This window comes from Bombina bombina, chromosome 6 (assembly GCF_027579735.1).
Source record: "Bombina bombina isolate aBomBom1 chromosome 6, aBomBom1.pri, whole genome shotgun sequence".
Lineage (NCBI taxonomy): Eukaryota > Metazoa > Chordata > Amphibia > Anura > Bombinatoridae > Bombina > Bombina bombina.
Window position 1 is genome coordinate 743,416,615 of NC_069504.1, and position 17,208 is coordinate 743,433,822.

General features: G+C 43.9%; 1 protein-coding gene across 1 annotated transcript in view; it reads right to left on the reverse strand.

Annotated features, from left to right (window-relative positions):
• KAT6A (lysine acetyltransferase 6A) overlaps positions 1–17,208 on the reverse strand; it is a 646,904-nt gene that overhangs the window by 181,402 nt on the left and 448,294 nt on the right.

The following is a 17,208-nucleotide window of genomic DNA, read 5'->3' on the forward strand; positions in this document are numbered from 1 at the left end:
AAAAAAACACACACTTTCTGCAGGGTAGGATACCACCTTACCCTCTAACCTCACTGAACCCTCCAAAAAAGATCTCTAACCCTCCCCCTCTAACTGGTGCCGCCATCTGAGGTACTGGCAGCTGTCTGCCAGTACCTATAAAATGTACATATTTATTATTTTCTTTTTCTGTAGGGTAGTTTTTAACCCCATCTCCCCCCCCCCCCGATTATTTAGGGCCCCCCAACACCTCTATTCTCTGTAGCGTAGTGCCCCTTTATTATATATTTTTTTCTTTGGTTCAGAGTCTGAACCAAAAATGGGCCGGCTCTTAAGCTTACTTTCCTGCTTTTTCAAATAAAGATACCAAGAGAACGAAGAAAAAACATAATTTATGCTTACCTGATAAATTTATTTCTCTTGTAGTGTATCCAGTCCACGGATCATCCATTACTTGTGGGATATTCTCCTTCCCAACAGGAAGTTGCAAGAGGATCACCCACAGCAGAGCTGCTATATAGCTCCTCTCCTCACTGCCATATCCAGTCATTTGACCGAAACAAGACGAGAAAGGAGAAACCATAGGGTGCAGTGGTGACTGTAGTTTAATTAAAATTTAGACCTGCCTTAAAAGGACAGGGGGGGCCGTGAACTGGATACACTACAAAAGAAATACATTTATCAGGTAAGCATAAATTATGTTTTCTCTTGTTAAGTGTATCCAGTCCACGGATCATCCATTACTTGTGGGATACCAATACCAAAGCTAAAGTACACGGATGATGGGAGGGACAAGGCAGGAACTTAAACGGAAGGAACCACTGCCTGTAGAACCTTTCTCCCAAAAACAGCCTCCGAAGAAGCAAAAGTGTCAAATTTGTAAAATTTTTAAAAGGTGTGAAGCGAAGACCAAGTCGCAGCCTTGCAAATCTGTTCAACAGAGGCCTCATTTTTAAAGGCCCAGGTGGAAGCCACAGCTCTAGTAGAATGAGCTGTAATCCTTTCAGGGGGCTGCTGTCCAGCAGTCTCATAGGCTAAGCATATTATGCTCCGAAGCCAAAAGGAGAGAGAGGTTGCCGAAGCTTTTTGACCTCTCCTCTGTCCAGAGTAAACGACAATCAGGGCAGATGTTTGACGAAAATCTTTAGTAGCCTGTAAGTAAAACTTCAAGGCACGGACTACGTCCAGATTATGCAAAAGACGTTCCTTCTTTGAAGAAGGATTAGGACACAATGATGGAACAACAATCTCTTGATATTCCTGTTAGAAACCACCCTAGGTAAAAAACCAGGTTTGGTACACAGAACTACCTTGTCTGAATGAAAAATCAGATAAGGAGAATCACAATGTAAGGCAGATAGCTCAGAGACTCTTCGAGCCGAGGAAATAGCCATCAAAAACAGAACTTTCCAAGATAAAAGTTTAATATCAATGGAATGAAGGGGTTCAAACGGAACTCCCTGAAGAACTTTAAGAACCAAGTTTAAGCTCGACGGGGGAGCAACAGTTTTAAACACAGGCTTAATCCTAACCAAAGCCTGACAAAATGCCTGGACGTCTGGAACTTCTGCCAGACGCTTGTGCAAAAGAATAGACAGAGCAGAGATCTGTCCTTTTAAAGAACTAGCTGATAAGCCTTTGTCCAAACCCTCTTGGAGAAAGGACAATATCCTAGGAATCCTAACCTTACTCCATGAGTAACTCTTGGATTCACACCAATAAAGATATTTACGCCATATCTTATGGTAGATTTTCCTGGTGACAGGCTTCCGAGCCTGTATTAAGGTATCAATGACTGACTCGGAGAAGCCACGCCTTGATAGAATCAAGCGTTCAATCTCCATGCAGTCAGTCTCAGAGAAATTAGATTTGGATGATTGAAAGGACCTTGTATTAGAAGGTCCTGCTTCAGAGGCAGAGTCCATGGTGGAAGAGATGACATGTCCACTAGGTCTGCATACCAGGTCCTGCGTGGCCACGTAGGCGCTATCAGAATCACCGATGCTCTCTCCTGTTTGATTTTGGCAATCAGTCGAGGGAGCAGAGGAAACGGTGGAAACACATAGGCCAGGTTGAAGAACCAAGGAGCTGCTAGAGCATCTATCAGCGTTGCTCCCGGGTCCCTGGACCTGGATCCGTAAAAAGGAAGCTTGGCGTTCTGGAGAGACGCCATGAGATCCAGTTCTGGTTTGCCCCAACGATGGACCAGTTGAGCAAACACCGCCGGATGGAGTTCCCACTCCCCCGGATGAAAAGTCTGACGACTTAGAAAATCCGCCTCCCAGTTCTCTACGCCTGGGATGTGGATCGCTGACAGGTGGCAAGAGTGAGACTCTGCCCAGCGAATTATCTTTGAGACTTCTAACATCGCTAGGGAACTCCTGGTTCCCCCTTGATGGTTGATATAAGCCACAGTCGTGATGTTGTCCGACTGAAATCTGATGAACCTCAGTGTTGCTAACAGATGGCCAAGCTAGAAGAGCCTTGAATATTGCTCTTAACTCCAGAATATTTATTGGGAGGAGTTTCTCCTCCCGAGTCCACGATCCCTGAGCCTTCAGGGAGTTCCAGACTGCGCCCCAACCTAGAAGGCTGGCATCTGTTGTTATAATCGTCCAATCTGGCCTGCGAAAGGTCATACCCTTGGACAGATGGACCCGAGAAAGCCACCAGAGAAGAGAATCTCTGGTCTCTTGATCCAGATTTAGTAGAGGGGACAAATCTGAGTAATCCACATTCCACTGACTTAGCATGCATAATTGCAGCGGTCTGAGATGCAGGCGCGCAAATGGCACTATGTCCATTGCCGCTACCATTAAGCCGATTACTTCCATGCACTGAGCCACTGACGGGCGTGGAATGGAATTAAGGACACGGCAAGCATTTAGAAGTTTAGATAACCTGGACTCCGTCAGGTAAATTTTCATCTCTACAGAATCTATAAGAGTCCCTAGGAAGGAGACTCTTGTGAGTGGTGATAGAGAACTCTTTTCCACGTTCACTTTCCACACATGCGACCTCAGAAATGCCAGAACTATCTCTGTATGAGACTTGGCAATTTGAAAGCTTGACGCCTGTATCAGGATGTAGTCTAGATACGGAGCCACCGCTATGCCTCGCGGTCTTAGAACCGCCAGAAGTGACCCAGAACCTTTGTAAATATTCTCGGAGCAGTGGCCAACCCGAAGGGAAGAGCTACAAATTGGTAATGCCTGTCTAGAAAGGCAAACCTTAGGAACCGATGATAATCTTTGTGAATCGGTATGTGAAGGTAGGCATCCTTTAAGCCCACTGTGATCATGTACTGACCCTCTTGGATCATGGGTAGGATGGTCCGAATAGTTTCCATTTTGAATGATGGAACTCTGAATTTGTTTAAGATCTTTAGATTCAAGATTGGTCTGAAGGTTCCCTCTTTCTTGGGAACCACAAACAGATTTGAATAAAATCCCTGTCCTTGTTCCGTCCGCGGAACTGGATGGATCACTCCCATTACTAGGAGGTCTTGCACACAGCTTAGGAATGCCTCTTTCTTTATCTGGTTTGCTGATAACCTTGAAAGATGAAATCTCCCTTGTGGAGAAGTTTTGAAGTCCAGAAGATATCCCTGAGATATGATCTCCAACGCCCAGGGATCCTGAACATCTCTTGCCCACGCCTGGGCGAAGAGAGAAAGTCTGCCCCCCACTAGATCCGTTTCCGGATAGGAGGCCATTCCTTCATGCTGTCTTGGGGGCAGCAGCAGGCTTTCTGGCCTGCTTGCCCTTGTTCCAGGACTGGTTAGGTTTCCAGGCCTGTCTGGAATGAGCAACAGTTCCCTCTTGTTTTGAAGCGGAGGAAGTTGATGCTGCTCCTGCCTTGAAATTTCGAAAGGCACGAAAATTAGACTGTTTGGCCTTTGATTTGGCCCTGTCCTGAGGAAGGGTATGACCCTTGCCTCCAGTAATGTCAGCAATAATTTCCTTCAAGCCAGGCCCGAATAAGGTCTGCCCCTTGAAAGGAATGTTGAGTAATTTAGACTTTGAAGTCACGTCAGCTGACCAGGATTTAAGCCATAGCGCCCTACGCGCCTGGATGGCGAATCCGGAATTCTTAGCCGTTAGTTTAGTCAAATGAACAATGGCATCAGAAACAAATGAGTTAGCTAGCTTAAGCGTTCTAAGCTTGTCAATTTCATTCAATGGAGCTGTCTGGATGGCCTCTTCCAGGGCCTCAAACCAGAATGCCGCCGCAGCAGTGACAGGCGCAATGCATGCAAGGGGCTGTAAAATAAAACCTTGTTGAATAAACATTTTCTTAAGGTAACCCTCCAAGTTTTTATCCATTGGATCTGAAAAAGCACAACTGTCCTCAACCGGGATAGTGGTACGCTTTGCTAAAGTAGAAACTGCTCCCTCCACCTTAGGGACCGTCTGCCATAAGTCCCGTGTAGTGGCATCTATTGGAAATTTTTTTCTAAATGTAGGAGGTGGGGTAAAGGGCATACCGGGTCTATCCCACTCCTTGCTAATAATTTCTGTAAGCCTTTTAGGTATAAGAAAAACGTCAGTACACACCGGCACCGCATAGTATCTATCCAGCCTACACAATTTCTCTGGAATTGCAACTGTGTTACAGTCATTCAGAGCAGCTAATACCTCCCCAAGCAATACACAGAGGTTCTCAAGCTTAAATTTAAAATTAGAAATCTCTGAATCAGGTTTCCCCGAGTCAGAGATGTCACCCACAGACTGAAGCTCTCCGTCCTCATGTTCTGCATACTGTGACGCAGTATCAGACATGGCTCTAACAGCATTTGCGCGCTCTGTATCTCTCCTAACCCCAGAGCTATCGCGCTTGCCTCTTAATTCAGGCAATCTAGATAATACCTCTGACAGGGTATTATTCATGATTGCAGCCATGTCCTGCAAGGTAATCGCTATGGGCGTCCCTGATGTAATTGGCGCCATATTAGCGTGAGTCCCCTGAGCGGGAGGCGAAGGGTCTGACACGTGGGGAGAGTTAGTCGGCATAACTTCCCCCTCGACAGAACCCTCTGGTGATAATTCTTTTATAGATAAAGACTGATCTTTACTGTTTAAGGTGAAATCAATACATTTAGTACACATTCTCCTATGGGGCTCCACCATGGCTTTCAAACATAATGAACAAGTAGGTTCCTCTGTGTCAGACATGTTTAAACAGACTAGCAATGAGACTAGCAAGCTTGGAAAACACTTTAAAACAAGTTTACAAGCAATATAAAAAAACGTTACTGCGCCTTTAAGAAACCTACATTTTCCCAAATTTTTAAATAAAAGTGAAAAAATGCAGTTACACTAACGAAATTTTTACAGTGTATGTAACAAGTTAGCAGAGCATTGCACCCACTTGCAAATGGATGATTAACCCCTTAATACCAAAAACGGAATAACAAATGACAAAAACGTTTTTTAAACAGTCACAACAACTGCCACAGCTCTACTGTGGCTTTTTACCTCCCTCAATACGACTTTTGAGCCCTTCAGAGAAGTCCTGGATCATGCAGGAAGAAGCTGGATGTCTGTGTCTGTAATTTTTGCTGTGCAAAAAACGCCAAAATAGGCCCCTCCCACTCATATTACAACAGTGGGAAGCCTCAGGGAACTGTTTCTAGGCAAAATTCAAGCCAGCCATGTGGAAAAAAACTAGGCCCAATAAGTTTGATCACCAAACATATGTAAAAAACGATTAAACATGCCAGCAAACGTTTTAAAATACACTTTTATAAGAGTATGTATCCCTATTAATAAGCCTGATACCAGTCGCTATCACTGCATTTAAGGCTTTACTTACATTACTTCGGTATCAGCAGCATTTTCTAGCAAATTCCATCCCTAGAAAAATATTTTAACTGCACATTATTTTAACTGCACATACCTTATTACAGGAAAACCTGCACGCTATTCCCCCTCTGAAGTTACCTCACTCCTCAGAATATGTAAGAACAGCAAAGGATCTTAGTTACTTCTGCTAAGATCATAGAAAACGCAGGGAGATTCTTCTTCTAAATACTGCCTGAGATAAACAGTACACTCCGGTACCATTTAAAAATAAACTTTTGATTGAAGAAATAAACTAAGTATAAAACACCACAGTCCTCTTACGACCTCCATCTTAGTTGAGAGTTGCAAGAGAATGACTGGATATGGCAGTGAGGGGAGGAGCTATATAGCAGCTCTGCTGTTGGTGATCCTCTTGCAACTTCCTGTTGGGAAGGAGAATATCCCACAAGTAATGGATGATCCGTGGACTGGATACACTTAACAAGAGAAATGGGTTTCATATCCCTTTAAGGTTTATTTTTGTATTTAAAAAAGCCGATTTAGATAATGGATCACAACAACCCACTGTTCTCAGGAAATAACTATTCGGAGGCATTGAGCAAAAAGGGAACAGCAATGTTAACAGATATGTCTACATATACACATAAAGCCAGTACTTATATATTGAAACTTCAATTAAAACTTATAAGAAACAAATTATACAGTACAATGTCCCTTTAAGAAGTAATTAAGATGACATAGCAAGAAAAAGAAAGATGGGACAAAACAAAATACCGACAAAAAATTAGGAGGAAATGGCAGAAAACGTAGTAAAAAAGGACAAAACTACTAAAAACTTAAATTATTCATGTAAATCTAGAAAACAAAATGTATGCTTACCCAATACATTTATTTATTTCCGGATATGGGGAGTCCACGACGTCATTCAATTACTAGTGGGAATATCACTCCTGACCACCAGGAGAAGACAAAGAACACCACAGCAAAGCTGATAAGTGTCACTCCCCTACCCACAATCCCCAGTCATTCTACCGAAGGGAAATGGAAAAGGAATAACACAAAGGTGTAGAGGTGCCTGAGGTTTAGTGAAAAAATAACTGTTTTAATAAAGTGTGGGGTTCATGGACTCTCCATATCCGGAAAGAAAGAAATTCATCAGGTAAGCATAATTTTTGTTTTCTTTCCTAAGATATGGAGAGTCTGCAACGTCATTCAATTATTAGTGGGAACCAATATCCAAGCTAGAGGACACATAATGAACAGTGAGGGAGAACAAGACAGGCGGGCCTAAACAGAAGGCACCACCACTTGAAGAACCTTTCTCCTAAAAGAGGCCTCAGCCGAGCAAAAGTATCAAATTTGGAAAAAGAATGAAGAGAGGACCAAGTTGCAGCTTTGCAAATCTGTTCCACAGAAGTTTCATTTTTGAAAGCCCAAGAAGAGGAGACAGCCCTAGTGGAATGAGCTGTAATTCTCTCAGGAGGCTGCTGTCCAGCAGTCTCATAAGCAAAACTAATCATACTTCTCAACCAGAGGGAAAGAGAAGTAGCCTTCTGACCCTTACACTTTCCTGAGACTGGCAAAAATCCTTAGTCGCCTGTAGGTAGAATTTTAGAGCACGCACAACATCCAAGTTGTGCAACAGACGTTCTTTATGAGAAGGATTGGGACAGAAAGGAACAACAATTTCCTGATTAATATTTCTATCCGAAACCACTTTAGGAAGAAACCCCAATTTAGCACAAAGAAGCGCCCAAATCCACATGAAAGATAAGGTAAGGCGAATCACACTGCAAAGCCGAGAGTTCCGAAGCTTCCTGAGCAGAAGAGATGGCAATAAGAAACAAAACCATCCAAGATAGCAACTTAAAATCTATGGAATGCATTAGCTCAACCGTAGCTTGCTGCAAAACTTTAAGATGATGATTAAGGCTCCAAGGAGGAGCAACAGGTTTAAACACAGGCCTGATTCTACAAGGGCCTGACAAAAAGATTGAACATCTGGCACATCCGTCAGACGCTTGTGTAACAAAATAGATAATGCAGAAATCTGACCTTTCAGAGAACTGACTGACAACCCTTTGTCCAGACCTTCCTGGAGAAAAGACAAAATTCGAGAAACCCTGACCCTACTCCAAGAGTAGCCCTTAGATTCACACCAATAAAAGGTATTTACACCATACCTTATGATAATTTTTTCGAGTAATAGCCTTGCAAGCCTGGATCATGGTCTCAATAACCGACTCAGAAAATCCCCGCTTAGACAGAACAAAGCGTTCAATCTCCAAGCAGTCAGCTTCAGAGAAACGAGATTTGAATAGAGGAATGGACGCTGAGTTAGAAGGCCCTTCCTCAGAGGGAACCTCCAAGGTGGCCAAGATGACATCTTCACTAGGTCAGCATACCAGATCCTGCAAGGCCATGCAGGAGCTATTAGAATTACCAATGCTCTTTCCTACTTGATACGAGCAATAACTTGTAAAAGGACCGCAAACGGAGGAAACAGGTATGCTAGACTGAAATCCCAAGGAACCGCCAGAGAATCTATCAGAGCGGCCTGAGGACCTTGAACCGTACCTTGGAAGCTTGGCATTCTGCAGAAACGCCCTCAGATCCAACTCCGGCACCACCCATTTGAGGGTTAACCTGGAGAACACCTCCGAATGGAGAGCCCACTCCCCGGTATGAAATATCTGTCTGCTCAGAAAATCTGCTTCCCAGTTGTCCACTCCAGGAATGTGGATGACAGATAGACAACAATTGTGAGCTTCCGCCCACTGAATAATCCGTGCCACCACCTTCATGGCTAAGGGTCTGCGAGTTCCTCCCTGGTGGTTTGATGTAAGCCACTGAGGTGATGTTGTCTGACTGAAACCTGATAAACTGGACTAAGGACAATTGAGGCCAAGCCATCAGAGCATTGTAAATCACAATCAATTCTAAGATGTTTATGGGGAGAACAGACTCCTCCCGAGTCCATAGTCCCTGCGCCTTTAACGAGTCAAAGACTGCTCCCCAGCCTAGCAGGCTGGCGTCCGTGGTCACAATCACCCAGGAAGGTCTCCGAAAGCATGTGCCCTGAGACAGATGGTCCTGAGAAAGCCACCATGGGAGATAGTCTCTTGTCGACTGGTCTAGATCTATCCTCTGAGACAGATCTGAATGGTCTCCGTTCCATTGTCTGAGCATGCATAACTGCAGAGCTCTCAAATGTTATCGAGCAAAGGGAATGATGTCCATGGAAGCGACCATTAGACCAATTACCTTCATACATTTAGCCACTGATGGCTGAACAGTAGACTGTAGAGAGGTAAGAGGAGAGAATTTGGGATTTTTTGACTTCAGTCAAAAAAAATTCATAAATAGGAAATCTATTATGGTCCCTAAGAAAACCACCCTTGTGGAGCTGGAACAAGGGAACTCTATTCCAGATTCACTTTCCAACTGTGGGAACATAGAAAAGACAAGATCTCTGTATGAGAGTTTGCTTGTTGAAAAGATGGCACCTGAACCAATATGTCGTCCAGGAATAGCGCCACTACAATTCCCCAAGATCTGATCACTGCCAAGAGAGCCCCCAGAACTTGAGAAAATTCTGGGAGCTGTGGCAAGGCCAAACGGAAGATCCACAAACTGAAAGTGTTTGTCTAGAAAGGTGAATCTCAGGAATTTGGGATGATCCCTGTAGATGGGAACATGAAAATACACATCCTTCAGGTCTATGGTCGTCATGAACTGACCCTCTTGGACGGTACCCTGAGAAACTTGTTGAGGCACTTTAGGTCTAAAATGGGTCAAAAAGTTCCCTCTTTTTTTGGGCACCATGAACAGATTTGAATAGAATCCTATACCCCGTTCCCTTAATGGAACTGGAACAATCACTCCCAGGGAGGGAAGGTCCTGAACGCAGTTCAAGAATGCCTCTCTTTTTACCTGGTCTGCAGATAATCCTAAGAGGTGGAATCTGCCCCTGGGAGGGAATGTTTTGAATTCTATTTTGTAACCCTGAGAAACTATGTCCACATCCCAAGGATCTGGGACATCTCGTCTCCACGCTTGACAAAACAGGGAAAGTCTGCCCCCCACTTGATCCGATCCCAGACTGGGGGCCGATCCTTCATGCTGACTTAGACTCAGCTGAGGGTTTCTTTGATTGCTTCCTCTTATTCCAAGACTGATTGGGCTTCCAAGAAGACTTGAACTGCTCCTGCTTGGAAGAGGAAGACGTTTGACCTTTGAAGTTACGAAAGGAACGAAAATTACTTTGACATCCTTTGAGTCTGTTCTTCTTGTCTTGCAGTAGAAAAACATAAATTATACTTACCTGATAAATTTATTTCTCTTGTAGTGTATCCAGTCCACGGATCATCCATTACTTGTGGGATATTCTCCTTCCCAACAGGAAGCTGCAAGAGGATCACCCACAGCAGAGCTGCTATATAGCGCCTCCCCTAACTGTCATATCCAGTCATTCGACCGAAAACAAACAGAGAAAGGAGAAACCATAGGGTGCAGTGGTGACTGTAGTTTAATTAAAATTTAGACCTGCCTTAAAAGGACAGGGCGGGCCGTGGACTGGATACACTACAAGAGAAATTTTTTTATCAGGTAAGCATAAATTATGTTTTCTCTTGTTAAGTGTATCCAGTCCACGGATCATCCATTACTTGTGGGATACCAATACCAAAGCTAAAGTACATGGATGATGGGAGGGACAAGGCAGGATTAAGCGGAAGGAACCACTGCCTGAAGAACCTTTCTCCCAAACACAGCCTCCGAAGAAGCAAAAGTATCAAATTTGTAAAATTTTGAAAAAGTGTGAAGCAAAGACCAAGTCGCAGCCTTGCAAATCTGTTCAACAGAGGCCTCATTTTGAAGGCCCAGGTGGAAGCCACAGCTCTAGTAGAATGAGCTGTAATCCTTTCAGGGGGCTGCTGTCCAGCAGTCTCATAGGCTAGGCTTATTACGCTCCGAAGCCAAAAGGAAAGAGAGGTTGCCGAAGCTTTTTGACCTCTCCTCTGTCCAGAGTAAACGACAAACAGGAAAGATGTTTGACGAAAATCCTTAGTAGCTTGTAAGTAAAACTTCAAGGCACGGACTACGTCCAGATTATGTAAAAGACGTTCCTTCTTTGAAGAAGGATTAGGGCACAACGATGGAACAACAATCTCTTGATTGATATTCTTGTTAGAAACCACCTTAGGTAAAAACCCAGGTTTGGTACGCATAACTACCTTATCTGCACGAAAAATCAGATAGGGAGAATCACATTGTAAGGCAGGACTGCTCAGACTCTCTGAGCCGAGGAAATAGCCATCAAAAACAGAACTTTCCAAGATAAAAGTTTAATATCAATAGAATGAAGGGGTTCAAACGAAACTCCTTGAAGAACCTTAAGAACCAAGTTTAAGCTCCACGGGGGAGCAACAGGTTTAAACACAGGCTTAAATCTAACCAAAGCCTGGCAAAATGCCTGGACGTCTGGAACCTCTGCCAGACGCTTGTGCAAAAGAATAGACAGAGCAGAAATCTGTACCTTTAAGGAACTAGCTGATAATCCATTGTGCAAGCCCTCTTGGAGAAAAGACAATATTCTAGGAATCCTAACTTTACTCCATGAGTAAGTCTTGGATTCACACCAATAAAGATATTTACTCCATATCTTATGGTAGATTTTCCTGGTAACAGGCTTTCGTGCCTGTATTAAAGTATCAATGACTGACTCAGAGAAGCCACGCTTTGATAGAATCAAGCGTTCAATCTCCATGCAGTCAGTCTCAGAGAAATAGGATTTGGATGATTGAAAGGACCTTGTATCAGAAGGTCCTGTCTTAGAGGCAGAGTCCATGGTGGAAAGGATGACATGTCCACTAGGTCTGCATACCAAGTCCTGCGTGGCCACGCAGGTGCTATCAGAATCACCGATGCTCTCTCCTGTTTGATTTTGGCAATCAGTCGAGGGAGCAGAGGAAACGGTGGAAACACAAAAGCCAGGTTGAAGAACCAAGGCGCTGCTAGCGCATCTATCAGCGTCGCTTCTGGGTCCCTGGACCTGGATCCGTAACAAGGAAGCTTGGCGTTCTGGCGAGACGCCATGAGATCCAACTCTGGTTTGCCCCAACGATGAATCAACTGAGCAAACACCTCCGGATGGAGTTCCCACTCCCCGGATGGAAAGTCTGACGACTTAGAAAATCCGCCTCCCAGTTCTCCACGCCTGGGATATGGATTGCTGACAGGTGGCAAGAGTGAGTCTCTGCCCAGCGAATTATTTTTGAGACTTCTAACATCGCTAGGGAACTCCTGGTTCCCCCTTGATGGTTGATGTAAGCCACAGTCATGATGTTGTCCAACTGAAATCTGATGAACCTCAGTGTTGCTAACTGAGGCCAAGCCAGAAGAGCATTGAATATTGCTCTTAACTCCAGAATATTTATTGGAAGGAGTTTCTCCTCCTGAGTCCACGATCCCTGTGCCTTCAGGGAATTCCAGACTGCACCCCAACCAAGAAGGTTGGCATCTGTTGTTACAATTGTCCAATCTCGCCTGCGAAAGGTCATACCCTTGGACAGGTGTAACCGAGACAACCACCAGAGAAGAGAATCTCTGGTCTCTTGATCCAGATTTAGCAGAGGGGACAAATCTGTGTAATCCCCATTCCACTGACTCAGCATGCATAATTGCAGCGGTCTGAGATGAAGGCGCGCAAATGGCATTATGTTCATTGCCGCTACCATTAAGCCGATTACCTCCATACACTGAGCTACCGAAGGGCGCGGAATGGAGTGAAGAACACGGCAAGCATTTAGAAGTTTTGATAACCTGGACTCCGTCAGGTAAATTTTCATTTCTACAGAATCTATAAGAGTCCCTAAGAAGGAGACTCTTGTGAGTGGGGATAGAGAACTCTTTTCCTCGTTCACTTTCCATCCGTGCGACCTCAGAAATGCCAGAACTATCTCTGTATGAGACTTGGCAACTTGAAAGCTTGACGCCTGTATCAGGATGTCGTCTAGATACGGAGCCACCGCTATGCCTTGCGGTCTTAGAACCGCCAGAAGTGAGCCCAGAACCTTTGTAAAGATTCTCGGGGCTGTAGCCAACCTGAAGGGAAGAGCTACAAATTGGTAATGCCTGTCTAGAAAGGCAAACCTTAGAAACCGATGATGATCTTTGTGAATCGGTATGTGAAGGTAGGCATCCTTTAAGTCCACTGTGGTCATGTACTGACCTTCTTGGATCATGGGTAGGATGGTCCGAATAGTTTCCATTTTGAAAAATGGAACTCTGAGGAATTTGTTTAAGATCTTTAGATCCAAAATTGGTCTGAAGGTTCCCTCTTTTTTGGGAACCACAGATTTGAATAAAAACCCTGTCCTTGTTCCGTCCGCGGAACTGGATGGATCACTCCCATAACTAGGTCTTGCACACAGCGTAGGAATTTTTTCTCTTTCTTTATCTGATTTGCAGATAGCCTTGAAAGATTAAATCTCCCTTGTGGAGGGGAAGCTTTGAAGTCCAGAAGATATCCCTGAGATATGATCTCCAACGCCCAGGGATCCTGAACAGAAGAGAGAAAGTCTGCCCCCTACTAGATCCGTCGCCGGATAGGGGGCCGTTCCTTCATGCCGTCTTAGAGGCAGCAGCAGCAGGCTTTCTGGCCTGCTTGCCTTTGTTCCAGGACTGGTTAGGTTTCCAGGCCTGCTTAGATTGAGCAAAAGTTCCCTCTTGTTTTGAAGTGGAGGAAGTTGATGCTGCACCTGCCTTGAAATTTCGAATGGCACGAAAATTAGACTGTTTGGCCTTTGCTTTGGCCCTGTCCTGAGGAAGAGTGTGACCCTTACCTCCAGTAATGTCAGCAATAATTTCCTTTAAACCAGGTCCGAATAAGGTCTGCCCCTTGAAAGGAATGTTGAGTAATTTAGACTTCGAAGTCACGTCAGCTGACCAGGATTTAAGCCTTAGCGCCCTACGCGCTTGGATGGCGAATCCGGAATTCTTAGCCGTTAGTTTAGTCAAATGAACAATGGCATCAGAAACAAATGAGTTAGCTAGCTTAAGTGTTCTAAGCTTGTCAATTTCAGTCAATGGAGCTGTATGGATGGCCTCTTCCAGGGCCTCAAACCAGAATGCCGCCGCGGCCGTGACAGGCGCAATGCATGCAAGGGGCTGTAAAATAAAACCTTGTTGAATAAACATTTTCTTAAGGTAACCCTCCAAGTTTTTATCCATTGGATCTGAAAAAGCACAACTGTCCTCAACCGGGATAGTAGTACGCTTTGCTAAAGTAGAAACTGCTCCCTCCACCTTAGGGACCGTCTGCCATAAGTCCTGTGTAGTGGCGTCTATTGGAAACATTTTTCTAAATATAGGTGGTGGGGAAAAAGGAACCCCCGGTCTATCCCACTCCTTGCTAATAATTTCTGTAAGCCTTTTAGGTATAGGAAAAACATCAGTACACACCGGTACCGCATAGTATTTATCCAGCCTACACAATTTCTCTGGTACTGCAACTGTGTTACAGTCATTCAGAGCAGCTAATACCTCCCCAAGCAACACACGGAGGTTCTCAAGCTTAAATTTAAAATTAGAAATCTCTGAATCAGGTTTCCCCGAATCAGAGATGTCACCCACAGACTGAAGCTCTCCGTCCTCATGATCTGCATATTGTGACGCAGTATCAGACATGGCCCTTACAGCATCTGCCCGCTCTGTATTTCTCCTAACCCCAGAGCAATCGCGCTTGCCTCTTAATTCAGGCAACCTGGAAAATACCTCTGACCGGGTATTATTCATGATTGCAGCCATGTCCTGCAAGGTAATCGCTATGGGCGTCCCTGATGTAATTGGCGCCATATTATCGTGCATCCCCTGAGCGGGAGGCGAAGGGTCTGACACGTGGGGAGAGTTAGTCGGCATAACTTCCCCCTCGTCAGAATCTTCTGGTGATATTTCTTTTATATATAAAGACTGATCTTTACCGTTTAAGGTGAAATCAATACATTTAGTACACATTCTCCTATGGGGCTCCACCATGGCTTTCAAACATAATGAACAAGTAGTTTCCTCTGTGTCAGACATGTTTAAACAGACTAGCAATGAGACTAGCAAGCTTGGAAAACACTTTAAAGAAGTTTACAAGCAATATAAAAAACGTTACTGCACCTTTAAGAAACACAAATTTTGTCAAAATTTGAAATAACAGTGAAAAAAGGCAGTTACACTAACAACATTTTTACAGTGTATGTAACAAGTTAGCAGAGCATTGCACCCACTTGCAAATGGATGATTAACCCCTTAATACCCAAAACTGAATAATAAAAGACAAAAACGTTTTTTTTTTTTTTTTTTTTTTCCCAAACAGTCACAACAACTGCCACAGCTCTACTGTGGCTTTTTACCTCCCTCAAAAACGACTTTGAAGCCTTTTGAGCCCTCCAGAGATGTCCTGGATCATGCAGAGGGAAGCTGAATGTCTCTGTCAGTATTTTTAGCTGCACAGAAAAGCACTAAAAAGGCCCCTCCCACTCATATTACAACAGTGGAAAGCCTAAGGAAACTGTTACTAGGCAAAATTCAAGCCAGCCATGTGGAAAAAAACTAGGCCCCAATAAGTTTTATCACCAAATACATATAAAAACGATTAAACATGCCAGCAAACGTTTTATATTACATTTTTATAAGAGTATGCATCTCTATTAATAAGCCTGATACCAGTCGCTATAACTGCATTGAAGGCTTTACTTACATTAGTTCGGTATCAGCAGCATTTTCTAGCAAATTCCATCCCTAGAAAAATATTAACTGCACATACCTTATTGCAGGAAAACCTGCACGCCATTCCCTCTCTGAAGTTACCTCACTCCTCAGAATATGTGAGAACAGCCATGGATCTTAGTTACTTCTGTTAAGATCATAGAAAACGCAGGCAGATTCTTCTTCTAAATACTGCCTGAGATAAACAGTACACTCCGGCACCATATAAAAATAACAAACTTTTGATTGAAGAATAAACTAAGTATAAAACACCACACTCCTCTTACGACCTCCATCTTGGTTGAGGCTTGCAAGAGAATGACTGGATATGACAGTTAGGGGAGGAGCTATATAGCAGCTCTGCTGTGGGTGATCCTCTTGCAACTTCCTGTTGGGAAGGAGAATATCCCACAAGTAATGGATGATCCGTGGACTGGATACACTTAATAAGAGAAAAACCCTTTTCCACCCGTAATAACAGAATTTATGTTTACCTGATAAATTTCTTTCTCCAACGGTGTGTCCGGTCCACGGCGTCATCCTTACTTGTGGGATATTCTCTTCCCCAACAGGAAATGGCAAAGAGCCCAGCAAAGCTGGTCACATGATCCCTCCTAGGCTCCGCCTACCCCAGTCATTCGACCGACGTTAAGGAGGAATATTTGCATAGGAGAAACCATATGGTACCGTGGTGACTGTAGTTAAAGAAAATAAATTATCAGACCTGATTAAAAAACCAGGGCGGGCCGTGGACCGGACACACCGTTGGAGAAAGAAATTTATCAGGTAAACATAAATTCTGTTTTCTCCAACATAGGTGTGTCCGGTCCACGGCGTCATCCTTACTTGTGGGAACCAATACCAAAGCTTTAGGACACGGATGAAGGGAGGGAGCAAATCAGGTCACCTAAATGGAAGGCACCACGGCTTGCAAAACCTTTCTCCCAAAAATAGCCTCAGAAGAAGCAAAAGTATCAAACTTGTAAAATTTGGTAAAAGTGTGCAGTGAAGACCAAGTCGCTGCCCTACATATCTGATCAACAGAAGCCTCGTTCTTGAAGGCCCATGTGGAAGCCACAGCCCTAGTGGAATGAGCTGTGATTCTTTCGGGAGGCTGCCGTCCGGCAGTCTCGTAAGCCAATCTGATGATGCTTTTAATCCAAAAAGAGAGAGAGATAGAAGTTGCTTTTTGACCTCTCCTTTTACCTGAATAAACAACAAACAAGGAAGATGTTTGTCTAAATCCTTTGTAGCATCTAAATAGAATTTTAGAGCGCGAACAACATCCAAATTGTGCAACAAACGTTCCTTCTTTGAAACTGGTTTCGGACACAGAGAAGGTACGATAATCTCCTGGTTAATGTTTTTGTTAGAAACAACTTTTGGAAGAAAACCAGGTTTAGTACGTAAAACCACCTTATCTGCATGGAACACCAGATAAGGAGGAGAACACTGCAGAGCAGATAGTTCTGAGACTCTTCTAGCAGAAGAAATCGCAACTAAAAACAAAACTTTCCAAGATAATAACTTAATATCAACGGAATGTAAGGGTTCAAACGGAACCCCCTGAAGAACTGAAAGAACTAAATTGAGACTCCAAGGAGGAGTCAAAGGTTTGTAAACAGGCTTGATTCTAACCAGAGCCTGAACAAAGGCTTGAACATCTGTG